Source organism: Cryptomeria japonica, chromosome 7 (genome assembly GCF_030272615.1).
Source record: "Cryptomeria japonica chromosome 7, Sugi_1.0, whole genome shotgun sequence".
In the NCBI taxonomy this organism is placed as follows: domain Eukaryota; kingdom Viridiplantae; phylum Streptophyta; class Pinopsida; order Cupressales; family Cupressaceae; genus Cryptomeria; species Cryptomeria japonica.
In genome coordinates this window covers 732,997,931-733,019,790 of record NC_081411.1, presented here as the reverse complement: position 1 = coordinate 733,019,790, position 21,860 = coordinate 732,997,931, and positions in this window count along the sequence as shown.

Below are 21,860 nucleotides of genomic sequence, written 5' to 3'. Positions count from 1 at the left end.
GACTATTGTAGAGTGATTTGTTATTTCTCAAGTGATGAGGCAGTATGGTAGACCTTAGGGGATCTCATAGAAGTTCACTACATACGTGCATTATGCAGATGAGGAGAGGTGGGGATGGGCACCAAGATTATCTTATGACTTGGGTATGTAGGAGTTGACTAGGTTACAACGACTCAGGTGGGACTATATGGATGATATTGTAGATGCAGGGGTATTACCCCAATATAGGGATTGGTTAAAAGCAACATCCTTTCCCTAGATTCACTGATCCAACAGAGCAAGTACCTCATATAGAGGAGGTTGAGGATGATGCCCTCACACAAGGACAGGGACATGGTCATAGGCAGGGACAAAGAGCCGAGGCTTCGAGGAGGGCAGGTGGTCATCCTGGTGCTAGTAGCAGCAGGGTTCCAGCTGGAGGTAGGCAGTAGAAGGGAGAGGGTGGATCCCTAGAGAGTGTTGGTGTTAGGTTGGGTGGAGCGAGGGTTCCTGAGGGTGGAAGTGAGTAGCTTTGAGATAGGTCAGGCATAGACGGGAAGAGCAGGGTGGAGTTGGAGGTTGAGATGGGGGTGGAGAGCCTGAGAGGGAGCAGGGGGCTGATGCAGCATGGTCGATGAGAGCACATCTAGCAGATCTGCTGTCATAGTTGACAGTGGCACAGACTCAGTTGGCAGAGCGAGACCAACAACTAGTAGAGATGAGAGCGGAGTGAGACTCTTTGCTACAGGAGGTACTCCATTAGATGAGTAGGGCAACCTATTATGTTGCAGCGTATAATGTAGTTATTCCAGTAGCGCAGCAGGTTGTTCCGTACTCACAGTACATGACACGGTCATAGGGAGCTCGAGCACCTCATCAGGATCCTCCTCCTCCACCAACTGGCGATGAGGGAGAGGCTGAGAGTTAGATATCCTTTTTGTAGCTCCGAGATTTTTTTGTAGACACCCATTTTTTGTAGCCTACAAGATTCTTGCTCTGATGGGAGTTTGTATATATATATATATTAATATATATATATATATATATATATATATATATATATATATATATATATATATATATATATATATATATATATATATATATATATATATATATATATATATATATATATGAGTTCTGATTTGACTTCATTGTACTTGTGTTGATTCATTTATGAGATGCATTCTATATGCTTTATTCTATATGTATGCATATCTTTTCAGTATGGATGTATGTAATGCAAATTAATATGGATGTCTATTTTTGTTTCTTTTCTTATGCAAATAGATGAATGCAAATGAGTAATGAGTAATGCAAAAATTTATTTTTCTATGCAATAAGGTCAATGCAAATGAGTAATAATGAAATGTATGAATCTATATAAGATGTTTATGTATGCAGCTAACATCTCAAAACACAAATACTTGATTGGAGAAATGATGAAAAAGAGACCACTTAGCTAAGAAATGATGATGCTTCCAACTCTGATAAAATAAAGAGATCATTATTATCATACTAAAATCATTCTATATTCACGAAATGTAGATTTGAAATGCAAAATGAGATACAAAATGAAATGTAACCTAAACCTAGTCACTGGATTTGAAATGCTTAAGTTTCATCATCGAGCGTTAACATAGGCAGATTAGAGTTTCTTTCTTTTCATGTGCAATATTTATTATCTTTGTTCGCAATGGCCCTTTTTTTGTTCATTTCCTTGGACAAATTTCATAGGGGCCCGAATTGCACAATAAAGAAATTCCCTCAAAATGGACAAAGAAATGGTGTGGAACCTCCCTATAGCATACAAATAAGTAGAGTCAAGGTATATGTGGTGATTTCACCTTGATGTGAAAGCTCTTATCACAGACACCCAACTGATTAGATGTTTCCAGATCATTAGAATCATTCCTACAAGCAGAAAACAAAGAAAATATTATGCCCCCAATCCTTGCTCCTCTTAGTTAAGATAGACTTCCTCGAGTTACTTAGAGGGATAATAATCGAAAACCAATATAAAAGATAACGCACAAAGAAAATTTTCATGCATAGCTCAAATTGTTTAGTGATTGTTTTCCGTTATGTTGTTTTGCTTGTTTACTCAGTGATAAAACTTTTCAGTAGTTAGGAGACATGTGACTGACTCGGAGTGGATGACCAGGTTTCACTGACGGAAAGATGACTTGATTGATAATGCTTAGGACATGTAACATGCTCTGTCGATTAACCTAAGACTAGGATATTGATCTGTTTCAAGCCATGAGGGTTCCAACGAACCAGGATGTCACAAAAGTGACTATAATATATGTACAAGCGAAAGCAAAGATGTAGGAAATCAGGAATGCCAATGTTGCGTTGATAGATGGAGCACTTGAGTACAAGAGGTGCCTGTTTACCAGGTTTTTACCTGCTTGACAGAGAATCTTTTTTTTTAATCAAGGTGCTTGTTTACCAAGTTTTCACCAGGGTATTTTCTCTCTTCTTTTTTTTCCTTTTTTTTTGATTTTTATGGTTTTTTTTTAGGACTTTTTCATCTGTACAAGTTGCTGGAGCAGAGAATGCTAAGTGAAGAATTTATTCAAGTGGATGGTGTTAATTGGTTCATGAAGCTGTTCTCCTTTCGATGTTGAGAGTTGATAGGCACCAGAGCTGAAGACTGTAGTAACGATGTAGGGACACAACCAGTTGGGTTCAAACTTCCCTTTGTTGTCTCAAAATTGTTGATTTTTAGGATTTTCTCTCAGAACTAGGTCACCAACCTGAAATTCTCTTTGTCTAACCTTCTTGTTATAGCCTCTGGACATTCTCTTTTGATACACTCTAAGATGATCAAACGCTACTTGCCGACGCTCATCTAGCAATTCGAGTTCTTGCAATCTAGATATTCTATAGTCTTCATCAGTAACAAGACCTTGCAAAGAAACTCTTATAGATGGTATTTCCACTTCAATAGGTAATACTGCTTCAAACCCATACATGAAAGAAAAAGGTGTAGCCCCAGTAGGTGTTCAAATACTTGTTCTATAAGCCCATAATGCAGGATTGAGCTGCAGATGCCGATCCTTCCCAAATTTGTTCACTGTTGTGTGTAAGATAGTCAGTAGATGTTTGTTAGATGCCTCAGCTTGTCCATTACCTTAAGGGTAATATACTAATGACCAGTGTTGTTTAATTTTGAATTTCTCTCAAAGCTCATCTAGATCTTTATTCATGAACTGTCCTCCATTATCAGTCATGATGGACGAAGGTATCCCATACCTACAGATGATATAGTTTAGGATAAACAAAGCTACTTGTTTATCGGTTGCTTTGATGAGCAGAACCCCTTCTACACACTTAGTGAAATACTCAGTGGTAGTTATGATAAATTTGTGTCCATTAGATGATGCAAAATATATCTGACCAATGAGATCAAAGGCCCATTGCTGAAAAGGCCAATGTGTAATGAAGGGTATGAGATTCATTGTCGGAGCATGCATGAGGTTCCCATGTAGCTGACACTTGTCACAAGTCTTAACAAATTTAATAGCATATTTCTCCATGTCTGGCCAGTAGTAGCTAGCATGTAGTAGTTTCCGAGCTAAAGTAAGACCATTTGAATGAGATCCACAAATACCTTCATGGACTTGCAATAATGCACGTTTAGATTCTTCAGTTTCTAGAAATCTAAGAAATGTATTGTCCAAACCTCGTCTAAATAGATCATTAGTAATGATAACATATCATGAAGCATTTCAGGTTAGGTTCCTTTTCTCATTACGGGTAAGATTTTTCAGGGATAATTTGGTCTTGTAGATAAGAGTAAATGTGGTTGTATCGGGATGAGTCATGTCAAATAATAGAATAGACTATTTGGGTCTCAGGAGAATCATAGGGCAAGTAATGTAACTCTTCCACCAAGAATTCAAAGCAAAAATTGGATTCTTGTAACTCAGGTATAGACGCCAAGCTGGCCATAGCATCTGCTGCTCTGTTTGCGGATCTGGGAATCTGTTGGAATGATACAAAAGCAAAATATTTCTTAAGATCATCCACCATCCTCTTATAAGGCATCATTTTCTCATCTCAAGTCTAATATGTATCATTGATTTGATTAATGATCAGCTGAGAATCTCCATAGATGTGTAATTCTGCAACCTTCCATTCGATAGCTAGCTTAATCCCGTTTACCAAAGCTTCATATTCTGCAATGTTATTTGTGCAAGGGAAAAGAATCTTATAAGACTTTGGGATTGAATACTTCTAAGGAGTAATACATAGTATTCCAGCACTGGAATCATTTTGAGTGAAAGACCCATCAAAGAACATCTTCCAGGGTTGTTGAGTAAGGTGCATTATGGATTCATCTGGGAACTCTATATGTAGTGATTCAGTGTCTTCAAGAGGAGCTTCAACAAGTTGATCTGGAATTACATGTCATTTTATGGCTTTGTATTCCACATATTCAATATCAAACTCTGTAAGGACCATGACCCATTTTGCCAATCTTCCTGTAAATGTTGCTTTGCCGAGAAGATATTTGAGTGGATCAATTTTAGCCACCAGCTTGACTGAATGTGCTAACATGTAGTGTCTCAATTTTTGTGATGCAAAGACTAATGCCAAGCATGCCTTTTCTATTATACTGTAGTTCATTTCATAAGACACCAACATTCTGCTGATGTAATATATAGCTCGTTCCTTTTTATTGTCATCATGTTGTGCCAGAAGTGCCCCTAGTGATGAATCAGTTGAGGATATGTATAAAATCAATGGTTTATCTTGAATTGGTGGCATCAATATTGGTGGATTGGACAAGTTCTCTTTACTTTGCTGAAGGTGTTGTTCACATTCCTGATCCCAGTTGTATATTACTCCTTTCCTCAATACTTTTGTGAAAGTTTGAGCTTTATCTGCTAGCTGAGAAATGAAGCGTTTGATTGATTGGAGACGTCCGTGTAAACTTCTCATTTGACTGATGTTCTTCGAAGGTAGTATTTCCATTATAGCTTGGACCTTCTCAGGATCAACCTCGATTCCCTTCTTTGAAATGATGTAGCCAAGTAATTTCCCAGATGTCACTCTGAATGCACACTTATTTGGATTTAACCGGAGTTTGAATTTTTCCATTCTATCTAGTATAGGGCCTAACTCTTGAATATGTGTGGATCTCTTCATAGTCTTCACTAAAGTGTCATTAACATAATCTTCCATATTCTTATACATCATATCATGCAAGATAGTGGTTACTACTCTTTTGTAGGTTGCTCCTATGTTCTTTAGCCCAAATGGCATGACATTCTAGCAAAAGGTTCCCCATGCATAGGTAAAAGTTGTCTTTTCTTGATCTCTAAGGGCTATTTTGATCTGATTATAGCCGGAGAATTTTTTCATTAGTGAGTACATCTCATACCCAACAGTCATGTCTACTATCATATCAATGTTTGGTAATGGAAAGTCATCCTTTGGACAAGCTTTGTTGAGATCTCCAAAGTCTATGCAAACCCTAATAGATTTGTTTGCCTTTGACATAGGTACTATGTTTGAAATCCATTCGGCATAGTCTATAGCTCTGATAAACCCAACTTTTAGCAGTTTTTCTAGCTCAGCCTTGACTAGCAGTGCCACATGAGGGTGCATCTTACAGAGTTTTTGCTTGATTGGTTTAACTCCTAGTGTGATAGAAAGATGGTGCATGATAAGATCAGGATTAAGGCCTGGCATATTAGAGTACATCCATGCAAAATTGATCTTCTTTTCTGAAAATAGATGAGTGAAATCTTTCAATTCTTCTGCTGATAGTGATTGAGCTACATGAATGATGTGTAGTGTCTCTTGACTCCCAATGTTCACTGGCTGAGTTGGCTCGATCAATATGGAAGACCTTTCCTAGAAATGACTTGGTAGTATATCAAGTATCTCACCTTCAGGTGCCTCAGAGAGGTTTCCACCCTTAGGTACGTCCTTTATTTTCTCTTTTTTAGATTTTGACACCGCCACAATGTGGTTTTCGCCATCAGATCTTTTATTTTTATTTTTCTTATTTTTGCGACTAAGATACTTGATATCTATGTCAATCATGTTTTCACTTTGTTCACTGGTGGAAGAGTCCATAGGTTCAACTGCATTGAGGTAATAGGCTAATGTATAGTCATTGGCAAAAGTAGGTATATTCATGGGTTGGTCTTGTAAAGTACAGTCAATTAGTTCTGGATGTACTAAGGATAAATTTTGGATAGGTTCGAGGGAGTTCATGGTATTGTCGTCACAATCGCGGACTGAAAAGTTGAGTTCTAGAAGGATACCTTGCGTAAATGTCTCGAGACCAGGAAAAGTCAGAACATGATTATTAAAGTGCACGTTAATATTTAGTTGTCTTGATCCAATAGACATACTTGTAGCGTCGTTCTCTACTTCAGACTGGACTTCATATTGTGGTTCGACAGCAATAAGATTAGTAGACATATTTTCATTATTTACATCAGCTAATTCAGAATTTGATACTGAGTAGATATTGTCAAAAATAGGACTATTGTCAGAGTCATCAGAGTCATCGGATGAAGTTTCTGAGTCTTCTTCAAGTGATTTATTGAATATATGTATGGTATCAACACCAACATATTTAATGTTGCAAGTTCCTTCAAGCTTTGGCTCATTTATCATTTGTATCTGACACACCTATTGACATGATCTTGATGTTTCTGTGACTCCCTGTCGTCTACTCCATTCAACTTCCTCTAGACTAATGATTGGTTCTACTTCTATAGCTTCCAATTCTTCTTGTGTAGTGCTATACCTAATTTGTTATGTCTTAGTAGAAGGGTACATAATAGATGAAAAACTTTCTGGTATTCTTCCTTCCTTCAGCCCTTGTTCATAGTTTGCTTATTTTTTTAGTTTGATTTCCTGTATTTCCTTTTCTAGTTTTATGTGCATCAGCTCTTGAGTATCATCTATGATACTAGTAGACTATTCAGGAGTTTTTTTAATGGATGTATCTAAGAGGTGATCTAAACCCCATTCATACTCATTTGAGTCAGTCTCTAAATCTTCTACTTGTTGCCTACCAGTGTATGTGACTAGAATTTTCAGCGGTGTAAACAATTCTCTGAATCTTTCTACTTCCTCTTTCATATATTTTGGGACCTCTACTTCTTGTAATATTGTAGCTGATACCATCAGAACTTGAGTACTGACTGTTTCTTCTCTCTTGATTTCTAGTTCCTCTTGTTTTGTTTCATAGTTGTCTTGAACTTGTTGAGTGTTTACTTCCTGTAATGTTGAAGGCAATGTCCTTTTCTTCCACTTAGTCTTAGAAGCATGTTTTTGGTCTGATGTTTTTCCTGGATTGTATCCCAGTCTAACTTTATCATTTGTGGACTTTGTTTGCAGTTGAATTGGTTCAATAATACCCTCTTGATGTTTTCCCATAGGACTAGTACCTAAATATCCCATGCATTGAATCATTTTGTAGCCAGGACCATATTGGGTTGGGGAAATCTCACAATGTCATACTTCCTCGGTTTGACTATATTCCTTGAAAAGGCATTTAAGAATTGCATCCTCTTCTATTTCATCTGCCAGTGAAGTACAAGACTATACAAAAAGACCATCATATATGATATTCAGAGTTGAAGTATGTGTTCTCATAGCCTTTGATGGCTTGCCCAACTGTTTTGGTGATGGAGGGAGGGATACTAATGAAAGTACCAGTTCTATCTTGGAGGGAGGGATACTAATGAAGTTAGCCTTTTAAATTTATCAAATGTTGATTCTTTTTGTTTGTTTTGATGAGGCTGGTAGGTTTGATGTTACTTGAGCTAGAGTTGAAGAACTAGCTCCCTAGAGAGTGACTTTCTTTTGAGAATGGGTCATAGCTCTTGCATATCATGATTCATTGTGTTTATCTTGGATTATAATCACATTGCAATATTCAGATTGGGAAGGCTCAATCATGTTGATGGCGTTGTCATTTCTGGTATAAGTATAATTTACTTTGGCACCTCCTTTGGTCTTTGAGGATTCACCTTGTTCATAAATAGGTAAAGGGTCCTTAACTGTTTTGTGATCAGCATTGGTCTTGTGATTCTCGACAACAGTTTTACCAGCGTCTATGAGATCTTGAATCTCATGCTTGAGCTTCATGCAGTTGTTTGTGTTATGACGTTTATTCTGATGGTAGTCGCAGTATTCATTTTCTCTCCATCATTTTGGTTTGATTTTTAGATCATATGGCCTAGAATTATCTAGTAGCATTATTAGGTTGTTTGCCAATAGAGTTTTGAAAGTACATTCATTTGATTCTTCAAGAGGAGTAAAGTCATGCTTAGGTTTGGAAAGCCAAGGTTTCTCTTTGAAATACTCTTTTGTTTTCTTCGGAAGATTATCTGCTGTAGCTTCAGCTGCTTTGAGTGCTTGTGTGCCACTAGCCAAGTTGAATATCATGGGCTTTGAGTTGGTTTTAACAGTGTCTACTACTCCATCATTAACAACATTCTTGTTGTTGTCTTTGCCATATTTCCAATACTTGTTCTTTTCTTTAGAGGTAGATCCTAATTGTGTTCCTTTCCAAGGTGAGATATCTCCTTTCTTAAGCACATCTTCCATTCGAATAGAATTATCTACCATTTTGTTAAATGATGGGTGTACTTGCATTTGGATACTATAATTCAATTTTGGGATCAAGTTGTTGACAAATATATCCATTTTCTCAGAGTTTGGGATAGGTCGTGAATACCTAGAGAACATCTTTCTCCAATGTTGGAGGAAAGTAAGAAAAGGCTCCCCTATTTTCTGTTTAGTATTGCAGATTTTGATCATAGTCACGAGATGTCAAATGTTATAGGAGTATTGTTATAAAAATAGTTGGATTAGTTCTTTAAACATTTTTATTCCTTTAAGTAGACTTGAGAACCATTCCATAGCTTGCCCTCCCAAACTCCTCAGAAAAAAGGCACATGAGATACGTTTGATCATGCATGAACTCCATATAGGAAGCACAGAATTCTCTGACATGATCTTGAGGATCTGAGGTACCATCATATTTTTCAAATTTTGGAATCTCAACTCGTGAAGGAAATGGAGGCATACATATAGATTTTTGTCAAATGGAAATGGGCATATTGTCTCCAGAGAATAATGTTTTAGGGATTTATCCTTATTTTTCAGTTCTGTGATCTTAGTCCGTAAGGCTAGTAATTTTCTGTGTACGATTATTATAGGTGATTCTTTCTTTTTAGTAATGAGAGTCTAAACGTCATATCCAGTAGGAAGTTTGGTGCCTTGTTTTGCTAGTTCTAAGAAATAGTCTTTTTTTTCTCTAGCCATGATAGCTTTTATCATTTTTTGGAAATCTCTATCCTTTTGACATTTAAGAATATCTTTTTCTAGAGGTTCAAAGTCTTCAGCTTCACTTGATGAGGAATCCTTATCGGTTTCATGAATACTGAAGTTGTCTTCATCATTTTGTCCTGTCTCATGTATAGTGGGAGACTTAGGTTCATCAAAAACTGGTATTCTTGATGATGAAGGTTTATCAGTGAGCAAGTCCTTCACGTAATATGGGTTATCTTGATATGTGAAGGGTTGTCCTTGCCTTTGGCCTCTTTCTTACGAGAACTCCTGGTTTGAATAGGCATTTTTATGGATTAGTGTGACCTAAAGTTGTTTGTGATGCAGAGGTCAAGATCAAATTGAGAGCTAGTTGTTTGGTTAACGTATTTTTTGAGAGAAGCAACTAAGATTTAGTCTGGTTTCAGGAAAGATCTATCCTATATAAGACGTTCATCTGAGTTGATTCGAGAGAAGTGACTAAGATTTAGTCTAGTTTTAGGAATGATCTATCCTATATAAGATGTTATCTAAGTGACTTAAGTTTGATAAGTAGTTGATTGAACTAGCTGAAAGATGATCGACCAAATCGTGCAACACAAATGGCAGGGGTACATTGTCTTGATTTGTTTATGCTCATGATGATGATAACTAGTATTATGCTCGTTGTAGACTATTTTAGGCAAGTTTGACTGTTCTAGACTGACAAAATCAGAGTTTCGTACAACAGGTTTTATTGAGTCAGACGACAATTTAAAAGCTTCAGGACGACAACAACAATATTTTGTACGAGTTGCTGCCTAATATCGTACAATAGATGGGTATGTCTAGAATGACAAATTGATCAGTGTAATGTTTTATCGTACGACACAAGATTTAGTCAAAAATGACAATTCTCAGATTCAGATGATAGACAATCAGAGCTCGTACGACACAGGATGAAGGCTCAAACGACAGATTGTTAAGATTGATGGAATCTTGTATGACAGAAGGTATGTTGCAGGACAACAAATAATCAGACTTGTACGACTGTTCACTGGACAAAGACTAAATTCCATGTTTTTCAATGGCTGAGTATGACAAATTTTGAGATGGATTGAGTTTTAACTAAGATAGACTAGTTTTGGACAAAATTTTGACATAGGATAGACTAGTTTTGGACATAATTTCAACTTAGGATAGACTAGTTTTGGAAAAAGTTTCCACTGAGGAGAGCTATTCTTGAGCACTACCGTTGACTTGATTTTCATCAAATTACGTTTATTTTATAGTGGGTTGGAGTACTTGGCATTTAGCCATTCCCACTTGGGTCATTCCGCTCACACTGGCCATAACGGTTTTAAGAGTTATTAGCTCCTTGAGAGGGCAGACCCGCTAAAGATATACAAATCTCAAAATTAAAGAAAATGCCTCAAGGGTCTAGATTTCTGATTGTCTAAAAAAAGACAAGAGAATACTCTCCTACCTCTTAGAATTTACTTAAAACATGAAATACAAATTTTTTCTTTAACTAGATAGCATTTTAGGTGCCTAAAAATGAATTTAAAGAATACACGATGTTTGGTCGATTCTTCTCAGGCAACCTGCAAAGACAATGAATTAGTAGTCATATTGTATTTGTGCGATAAGCATATTCTTTGACAAGCGTTCTGTAAAAACTGATTAGGCTGTGAAATTTTTTAAGATAGACAGTTAAACAATTAGGGTCAGTCGTTAGTATAATCAATTTGAACAGAAAACCAGAATAATGAAATTTGCTTTTTTTTTTTTCTCTTTTTAACCAGGAAAATACAGAATCGTACGACAATATTTACCAGATCGTACGATAAACCATACCAGTTTGTATGACACCTGCAGTTTGTCATTTTGGCATGTGGGAAATGTCATACGATATTATGCATAAACTGTATGGACAAAAATCCGAAAAGTCAAAATCCAAAAAAAAATAAAAATAAAAATAAAAAGTTAGTCTTGGAGGCCAAAAAATGTAGTCTTCATGCCCCATGGTGGGCACTAGAAATGTGTGTGTGAAAAAGTGAAATAAGAATCTGTATCTGCAAGACACAACACTTCAATTAAGTCATTACATGTATGGTTAGACAGATTTAAGCATGAGTAATAAAACCATAACAAATCAACCAATTGCCTTCTAAGAGATGTGAGTATAAGATTGCTCTCAGATTTGTATAAGCAATACCAGTGACTAGACTACACCAAGATGAAGGATTTAATCTATATGAGCATGATATGAATGCAAGATGGATGAAAGATGGATGAAAGATTCAAACAATATGGATTCAAGCAATATGGATTCAAGCAAGAAAGATAAACTAAATATGCAAAAAGTTAAACTAAGATGCAAATAATATCAAAAAGCAAGCACAATATATTCAATGACTCTAGAGCAAAATCAGCATAATAACAAATCTCTAGGGTGCTTTGGATGAGAGCTGAAGGCTGAATTTATAGATAATTACAAGAGAGATGAAGAAAAAACACAATTTAGGATTAATTGAAATAATTGATAAATCAGATTCAGTTAACCTTAAGATAGATTCCACTTATAGTTTAATTGAAATGCATTTAAATAAGAAGTTCAAGTTGCATTGGAAATAAGATTTAATTGATTTCATGCATTTGTGATAAAAATAGATAATCCTTTGATTTATTCAAGAAAAGAGTCTTTTCAATGCAACTGAACTTCTTTTTTTCTGAAAAGTTTTGAGTTCCAATTTTAGAGAATGATCAATAATTCAATTAATTGCTTTTCTAATTTCAAGTTCTAAATTTAGAAAAAGAAATAATATCTCAAGTTTGATTTCTCTCTCAATTCAATTCTTTTATTTTATTTTCAATTTAACTCTCGCTTTGTAATTAATTCCTCTTTTGTAATAAATTAATTCATTTTTTGTATGATTAAATGGGAAATTTATTAATTAATTAAATATGCTAGGATATTTAATAAATTAAATAGGATAATTGATCAAAATGATTTACTAGAATGATTCAATTAATTAAATAAATATTTAATTAAGATTGAGTTATTGATTTGCCATGTGACATTTGATGGTTAAAGAATTAATTATGTGCTCAAGATTGATTTAATTGTCTTTGGTTAGGACCTTGGTGATGTTGTCGAGATTAGGGGCCCATGGTTTAGGTGACCATTTTTAGGGTATTACATAGGTTAGAACCCTAAAGGTGATAACAAAAGTATCCTCTCCCCTTGTCTTCCATTAGACCTTGGGTGTAAGAGAAATTGTTATTGTCTTTTAGAGGGTCTGTCTCCCATCTTGTGAGATGGAATGACCCAAGCAGTATTTTATTTTTATCCGCTATGTAAAAGATTGTGGTTTTAGACGAAAGTCTTTTATCACCTAGTGTCGATGTGTTATATCGATATTTGTCTTCTCATGTACCTATAGTGGTGCGTAAAACCTTCAAGGGTTGGGAGGCCTCATTAATTTGAGTGAAACGTTGCATGTATAACCACCAAATGCCCTGAAACATGACTAGACACCTTTAGAGTAGTGACCCACCTTTTTTGACCGAATATCAAGATAATTTTAGTGCAAGGGGATAGATGGTTTTCCACCAAAAATACTCACCATAAAACTCCTGTGAGATGAGACAAAAATCCTCAGCTAAGCATAAGCTACTTGTAGCTTTTCAGAGAGAGGGTGATAGGGTCATCCTTCCTATCCTAGAAGCCCCTAGTTGTCCACTCACGAAAAAGGCAAAATTAGTGAATAACCCGTCAAAGTGTCCCTACACTTGAGTCGATATAGATTCCAAGTTGTGGGCTGAAATTATTGCCATGAAAACATTGACCTTAGGTTTAAAAAATGTTTGATGTGTCTTCAATTGTGCTAGACCCATGGAAATTGGGCTAATTTGGCCTATTGGACACACATTTTGATCAAAATTTGACAAAAACACCTTCAGACGTTGTGTCTTCATCGTTTGTTGTGTTTTCTTGCCATAAGACATTCAATATTAAGATCTGGTCACACTCAACAATTAGAAAACTTGGACAACATTGTGCAAATTCATCAAATTTGCATCTGTGTCATTGGATATCAGAGTTGTTGGAATGTGCTGTTATCATTGATGTCAACATATTCTTGTGTTTCTTATGCTTCGGTGTTGCAAAGAGTTGGTTTGGTGGCAAATATGCTGATGCAGATTAATGGATTTTGAGATAATTATCTCTAGTTTATTCCGTATGAGTTTCAGTGTTTCAGAAGGTGATTTGATTGAGTTATGTAATATGATGTGATGATTGGTTTTTCCATTGATTCTATATTGTAGAGTTGTGATTTTATGTTTGTATTGCTCTGGAATTGATTCTTTATATTGTGTGGATTTTGAAGAGTGTCTGGGACATTCATGTGTGTCCTCAGTTCAGGTGGTTCACGATTTGGAACTTCACAAGTGTATCTTTCCGTTTGTTGTTGGTGTTCTTGAGCTCCAGTGATTAAATGATGATGATTCTAGTTATTCGAGTTATTGCGGAGTAATTCATGTTATTTATTGATCTTTGATTGTGCTCTATGCGTTTTGCTAGTTCGCAATGTTTTTTATACGCGTTATTGAATATTTTATTAGTCTGATGGTATTTTTCATGTTATACGACCTTTCTATCCAACCTGATGGTTCTTGTGTGTTGCGGATGATCTTGGTGTGATATTCGGTGGTGTTGTGTGTTCTAGGATTTGATTTGGGTCCATGCTATGTCCTTGTCAACATTGTATTGGTCCGCATATTGATTTATGTATCGTGTTGTAGATGATCTTGGCGTGATATTTGGTGGTGTTGCATGCTTGAGGATTTGATTTGGGTCCATGTTATGTCCTTGTCGATATTGTATTGGCTCATATATTGATTTATGTATTGTGTGATGTAATTTTGTAATTAGGTCTTATGTGTTGAGCTGACCTTGAAATAAATATTCATGAATTGTATAAATACATGTAATATTCATTTGAAAAAGGCAATCTATGTATGTAAATATTGTTTTGATCCTTCAGTAATAGAGGAGAAAAGCGAAGAAGTGCAAAAGAGTGTGCATAAGTGTGAAGAACAGACTTCGAGTATATGTGGTTAACTGGAACTGTGATCAGGCATTTGGAGATGTTATTCTTGTACTTCATGTAATCTAGATTGTTGTCCAATCTTTGTAAGGTAGTGAGCCTTCCCAAGGTTGTATCCCTTTGTTGTTTTTTAGCAGTGTGCCTGAATGCATGTGCATTCCCCATTGTAATATTTACACATACTATTCCAGAGTATCATCATATTGTGGGTAGGATCCCACCGTGATTTTTCTCTTGATTGGATTTTCCAAGATAAATTTGTGTTGTGTGTTATTGATGTCGTGTTTATCTTCGTTATTATTGTTCTTGATCTGATCTGAAGTACACGTTAATTTGTTTTAAGTTTGGGAAAACTAATTCAACCACCTCCTTAGTTTTCCTACATTGTTGATGCCATCAATTGGTATTAGAGCTAGATTCTCTAGAAGAAGCTTGACCGCTTGAAGAGATCTAAGATGGTAACTATTATTTTCAAGAAGGAGAGTTTGAGATTTGATGGAACTAATCATACTAAATGGAAGGACCAGAGGGAATGTCACTTGAAATGTCTTGGAGAAGATTATTGGAAGATCATAAAGAATGCCTACAATGTTCTTCAGAATGGTCTTGTTACTGCAATTGAGATCAAGGATGTTGAACATAATATAAGAGCTAAGTGCCATGACTAATACAAAGATGACTAGTGTGATGGGATTGAAAATTGATCATGAGATTTGGGAGAAGTTAGAAACCCTATATGAAGGAGATAAACATGTGAAAGTTGCTAAATTATAGAGCTTGAAAGGAAAGTATGAGTTGCTGAGAATGGGAGAAGATGAGAATATTTCATCTTTTATGGCTAAAGTGAATGATCTTGTACTAAACATCAGATGTATCGATGGAGTCCTTGAAGAAGATGAGATAGTAACTAAAGTGTTGATATTATTGCCTCTTGCTTACAAACACAAATTTGCTGCCATTGATGAGATCCGAACTGTGACAATTGTGACAAGAGAAATGTTGGTTGGTAAGCTTGCTTCTTTTGAATTCAGAGAACTTGGTGAATCACATGGCAAAGCTGAGACTGCATTCAAAACTACTATATTTAGGAAGTAAAAGTATGATCCGAGAGAGAGTTCAACTAGGGTTTCCAGATATGAAAAGGAAATGAGAGAGATGGAAGAACATGAAAGAGAATTGGAAGAGCTTAAAGCCCTTATTACCAAAAGATTGCCTAAGGGAGCCAATAAGTATAAAGGGAAGTTACCTTTGAAATGTTTTTCATGGGATAAGATATGACATTTTGCTTCTAGGTGTCCTAAGAGAGAAGAAAGAGTGTCAAAGTATGATAAGCCTTACAAGCCTAATCACAAGTATAGATATCAGAAGAAATGTTATTATGTTGCAGACGAAGGTGTGATAGATGATGAGTCTGAGAAAGGGAATTCAAAAGATGAATTTGTGTTCATTGCTATCAAGGAAGATGATCTAGTACTTGTTGATTCTACAAGCTGCATTATTGAAGAGAAGGTCTTGGTTGCTAAGATTGAAGAGAAAGATGAACAGGTGATTGGCAATGGTTGTTCACATCACATGACATATGATAAAGGTAAATTTGTGAATATGGAGAAGTATGATGGTGGTGTAGTAAGATTTGGAGACAACAAAGCTTGTGTAATTCATGGTAAAGGTTCTATTTCTCTTGATGGTAAGCATAATATTGATGTTGTTTTATATGTTGAAGGTTTGAAGCATAATCTTTTGAGTGTTGGACAGATGGTTGATAAGGGATATGATTTACAATTCAAGAATGGGAAATGTAAGATCTTGAATAGCTGCAATATAGAAACTGCATTAGGAACTAAAACTAAAGGTAATATCTTTAATCTGAATGCTGGTGAGAAAAGTTGTTTAATTGCTCAAATTGATGAAAGTTGGTTGTTGCATAGAAGAATGTGTTAGATTAACTTTGACTACATGATTAAGAAAAGTTCTACCCAAGATGTTAGAGATCTACCTAAGATAGTGAAGCCTACTAATCCGGTGTGTAAAGAATGTCAATTGGGAAAGAAAACAAGATTTTCATTCAAGAGAAAACTGTATACATCTAATGGGTTATTAGATCTTGTGCATACTGATTTATGTGGACCTTCTAGGGTGAGAAGCTTGCAGGGTGACAAATACTTTATGTTGTTGATTGCTGACTATTCCAGGATGATGCGGGTCACTTTTCTAAGGTAGAAATCTAAAGCATTGGAGAAATTCAAAATATTCAAAGCTAGAGTGGAGACAAAGATAGGATTGAAGCTGAAGTGTCTAAGATCTGACAGAGGAGGAAAATTCACTTCTTGTGAGTTTAATTCCTTTTGTGAAGAGCATAGAATCCAGAGGCAGTTATATGCTCTATGAATACCTCAACAGAATGGAGGTGTTGAAAGGAAGAACATAATTGTTTTGGATGTTGGTAGAACTATGATGATTGAAAGAAATGTTTCGCATATCTATTGGAGAGAATTTGTTAGCATTGTTGTGTACAAATTCAACTGAGTGCATATAAACCGTGATTCCTGTAAGACTTCTTATGAGTTATGGTTTGGTCATGTTCCTACAGTTAGATATTTCATAATCTTTGGAAGAAAATGCTATATCAAAAGAGATGAGGATATAGGAAAATTTTATGCAAGATGTGATGAAGGAATCTTTTTGGGATATTCTACTAAGAGCAAGGCCTACCGGTGTTACAACAAAAGATTGATAAAAATAGTAGAAAGTGCGAATGTGAAGGTTGATGAGAGTCATGAGAAGCAAATCAGAGTATGCGGATATGAATCTGATGATTAGGGTGTTACTTCAAAGAAAGTGCAGACTCCGAGAATGAAATAGTGTGATCCGAAAGATTCAGTAAATCCAGATGTTGCTGGCGATGAAGAAGTTCAACAGACAAAAAATCAGAACAATTAGAAGACCCCATGTATGTAAGATTAAATCATTCAGAGAATCAAATTATTAGTGATAAAGATAAAGGTATGATGATTAGGAGAAGAATTGTTGTTGAAGAGACATGTTTGATTTCCAAAATTGAGCCTAAAGATGTTGGTGAAGCTTGTAAAGATGAAAATTGGGTAAAATTCATGGAAGAAGAGTTAAATCAGATTGATAAAAATAATACATGGGAACTTGTTCTGAGACCTAAAGATGAGAATGTAATTGGTACTAAATGGGTGTTTCAGAATAAACTGAATGAAGATGGAGAAGCTGTTAGAAGCAAAGCAAGATTGGTATGCAAGGGATATTCACAAATGGAAGGTATTGATTTTGAGGAGACTTTTGCTCCGGTAGCTAGAATTGAAGTTGTTAGATTATTTCTTGCATATGTTGCTCATAAGAAATTCAAGGTATATCAGATGGATGTCAAGTCATCCTTTTTGAATGATGAATTGGAAGAGGAAGTCTGCATTGAGCAACCAAATAGATTTTCACTGACAGATGAAGAAGACATGGTATGCAGATTGAAGAAAGCATTGTATGGACTTAAACATGCCCCTAGAGTTTGGTACGCCAGATTGGACATGTATTTGATGAAGTTGGGATTCTATAAAGGTATTTCTGAGAGTAAATTATACTTCAAGATTGATAATGATAATATTTTGATTGTTGAAGTCTTTGTTTGATGACATTATTTCTGGAGGAGATGATGGGTTGAGTAAGAAATTTGCTGAAGATATGCAAAAATATTTTGAGATGTCCATGATAGGAGAGATGAAATTATTTCTGAGATTGCAAATTTCACAGACTGACAAAGACATTTTCATATCTCAATCAAAGTATGTGAAGGAATTACTGAAGAAGTTTGGGTTAGATGATTCCAAACCTGTTGGAACTCCTATGGTACCTGGATGCAACATGACAAAAGATGATGGATCTCTGAAGGCTAACTAGACCCTATATAGATCTATGATTGGTGGACTGCTATATTTGACTCAGACTAGACCTGACATTATGAATGTTGTATGTCTTGTTGCAAGATTCCAGGTAGATCCTAAGGAAAGTCATGTTACTACTGTGAAGATTATATTCAGATATTTGAAAGGAACAATTGATTATGGTTTGTGGTATCTGAAGAATGATAATTTCATTTTGAGTGTTTATATAGATGTTGATTGGGCAGGTGATGTTGATGACCAGAAGAGCACTTCCCATGGAGCATTCTTTTTGGGAAAGAAGTTGATTTCTTGAGCAAGTAAGAAGCAAGATGCTATTTCTTTATCCACTGTAGAAGTTGAATACATTGTTGCTACTAGCAATTGTACTCAAGTAATTTGGATGAAGCAGATGTTGAAGGATATTAGAGTTGTTAATAATGAGCCTATTGTTATATATTGTGACAATTCAATTGCTATCAATATTTATAAGAATCCAATGTTGCATTCTAAGACAACATATATCAATCAAATTTCATTTCTTGAGAGAGAAGGTGAATGAGAAAGAAGTCATATTGGAGTATGTATCTACAAATGAACAGATTGCAGATATACTCACTAAACCTTTGCCTGCATATTTGTATATTTGAGAGAGAAGTTAGGGGTGATTGCACCTCCTGGTGTGAACTAGATGCATTAAGATGCATCAGTCCGGTGGACTTCATATTCTTATCCTGATGTCTAGATTGATGAGTGGGTGCTGCTACTTAGGGGGAGTAGTCAGTGTGTGATTTAGTTGTTCATATTTGTAAGTTTGTTCTAAGAGGGAGAGAATAATGATTTGTATATGCCTTTAGCATTGATGTCAAAGGAGGAGAGATGCATGTGAAAAACCGCCTTATCTATCTAAGGTAGAGAGCTATGTGTGCATGATATCAGGGGGAGATTGTTGGGGTTGATTTATTTGTTTGCATTGTTTGTTTCTCATATTCATATGTTGTCATCAATGCCAAAGAGGGAGATTGTTGGATATTAGAGTTGTTGGAATGTGTTGTTGTCATTGATGTTAACACATTCTTGTGTTTTTTGTGCTTCTGTGTTGCAAAGAATTGGTTTGGTTGCAGATATGCTAATGCGGATTAATGGGTTTTAAGATACTTATCTCTAGTTGATTCAGTATGAGTTTTAGTGTTCTGGAAGGTGATTTGATTGAGTTATGTAATCCAGTGTGATGATTGGTTTTTCTATTGATTCTATATAGCAGAGTTGTGATTTTTGGTTTGTATTACTCTAGAATTGATTCTTTATGTTGTGCAAATTTTGGAGATTGTTCAAGACATTCATGTATGTCCTCAGTTTGGGTGGTTCATGATTTGGAACTTCACAAGCATATCTTTCAGTTTGTTATTGATTTTTTTGAGCGTTGGTGATGAAATGATGATGATTCTAGTTATTCGAGTTGTTGCAGGGAATTCACATTGCTTTTTGATGTTCTTCGATTGTGTTCTATGCGTTTTGCTGGTTCGCATTGTTTGTTGTGTGCATTATTAAAGATTTGATTGGTTTGGTGGTATTCTTCATGTTATATGACCTTTCTAGCTGACCCAATGGTTCTTGTGTGTTGCATATTATCTTGGCATGATATTCGATGGTGTTCATATTCAAGGATTTGATTTGGGTCCATGCTATGTCCTTGCCAACATTGTATTGGTCTGTATATTGATTTATGTATCGTGTGATATAATTTTGTAATTAGGTCTTATGTGTTGAGCTAACCTTGAAATATAGGTTAATGAATTGTATAAATACATATAATATTCATTTGAAAAAGACAATCTATGTGTGCAAATATTGTTTTGATCCTTTAGTAGCAGAGGAGAAAAGTGAAGAAGTGCGTAAGAGTGTGCAAAAGTGTGAAGAGAAGACTTTGAGTATATATGCTTAATCGAAACTGTGATCAAGCATTTGGAGATGTTGTTCTTTCAATTCATGTAATCTAGATTGTTGTACAATCTTTGTAAGGCAGTGATCCTTCCTAGGGTTGTAGCCCTTTGTTGTTTTTGAGCAGTGTGCTCTAGGCAGTGTGCATGAATGCATGTGCATTCCCCATTGTAATATTTACACATTCTAGTGCAGAGTATCATCATATTGTGGGTAGGATCCCACCATGATTTTTCCCTTGACTGGGTTTTCCATGTTAAATTTTTTTGTTATGTGTGTTGTTGATGTGGTGTTTATCTTTGTTATTGTTGTTCTTGATCTGATCTAAAGTTGAGATTAATTTGTTTAAGTTTGGGGAAAACCGATTCACCCCCCTCTCAGTTTTCCTGCATTGTTGTTGTCATCATGTGTTTCATAAAACTAAAAATTGTCATTATCAATAAGAAAAAAAATGCACTTGTGCTTTAAGAACAAAAGAGCTTCTAAGGTTGCCTCTCCTAGGGATTCATTTTTAGTCAACCAGTCTTTATCATGGCTTTGTCAATCATTTTCACTCATTTGAAATCCCTCATACACACTTTTGAAACTAGAGTCAAAAGGTTGCTTTGTGGTCCTAATAATATCTTGCAAACATACTAGAACATATCACTAAGTGCTTCCTGTATCAGATCTATCATCTTAGGGTCCCATTTGGTCTTCTTTAGTCATGGTCAACTTACCTCATCAAGAGATCTATCATCTCTTTGGAAGCCATGCCTTACTTTAGATCACATATTTCTTAGACTTTCATTTTTGGACATTGCAAGGCAACCCTAGATTCATTCCATCTCATATCCCTTTTTGGTCTTCCATAGTCTTCAAATTTTCTTTCATCTCTCATTTTAGCCAATGTTTTGTTTATGGTTGAAACCTATTCCCAAAAATCTAAAAGAGAAGTCGGGGAAGTTCTAAAATCACTCGACATGAGTACCTATGAGTTTGAAGGAGATGAATTTTACAACCCATTTCAGAACCGCAGTAATATGCTAGATAATGACAATGACAATGTATTCACTACTTTTGTAGACATTGAAGAGACTATCATAGAACCAAGGTTCAATAGAATGGTTGAAGAAGTCATGAGAAGAGATAGACAATACTTCTTTCAAGTCATGGTACAATGTGGAACAAGACTACCTCATGATTTTGATCTATCAAATTCTAGAGGGGGATCCTAATCAAGTGAATCAAACAAATGAAAATCCTAGTGGACATAATGCTGGTAATAGGAGAGAACATTTCGTACCTGAGTCACCTCGTCCTTATTTCAAAAACCAGAAGTTACCAACACTCATGGTCAAACTAGCTTTTCTTGAAACTCTCATGAACAACCCCATAGTCACCCTCTTGCATGGAGGAGAAATACTTATACACATGATAATACCCAAGATCGAACCAATACATGCAACTATACTCAAGGGAACATTCAAAATCATGACACAAGGAGACCCTGTGTCAGATTGTGGGGCAGTATCCAAGATCATTCTTATGATACCTCCTATCCTCATAGTCATGACATGTATTATCGACCTCGACCTAGTGCTCCTTATTATAATACCATACCAAGTGGTCCATATGCTAGCTACAACTATGTTCC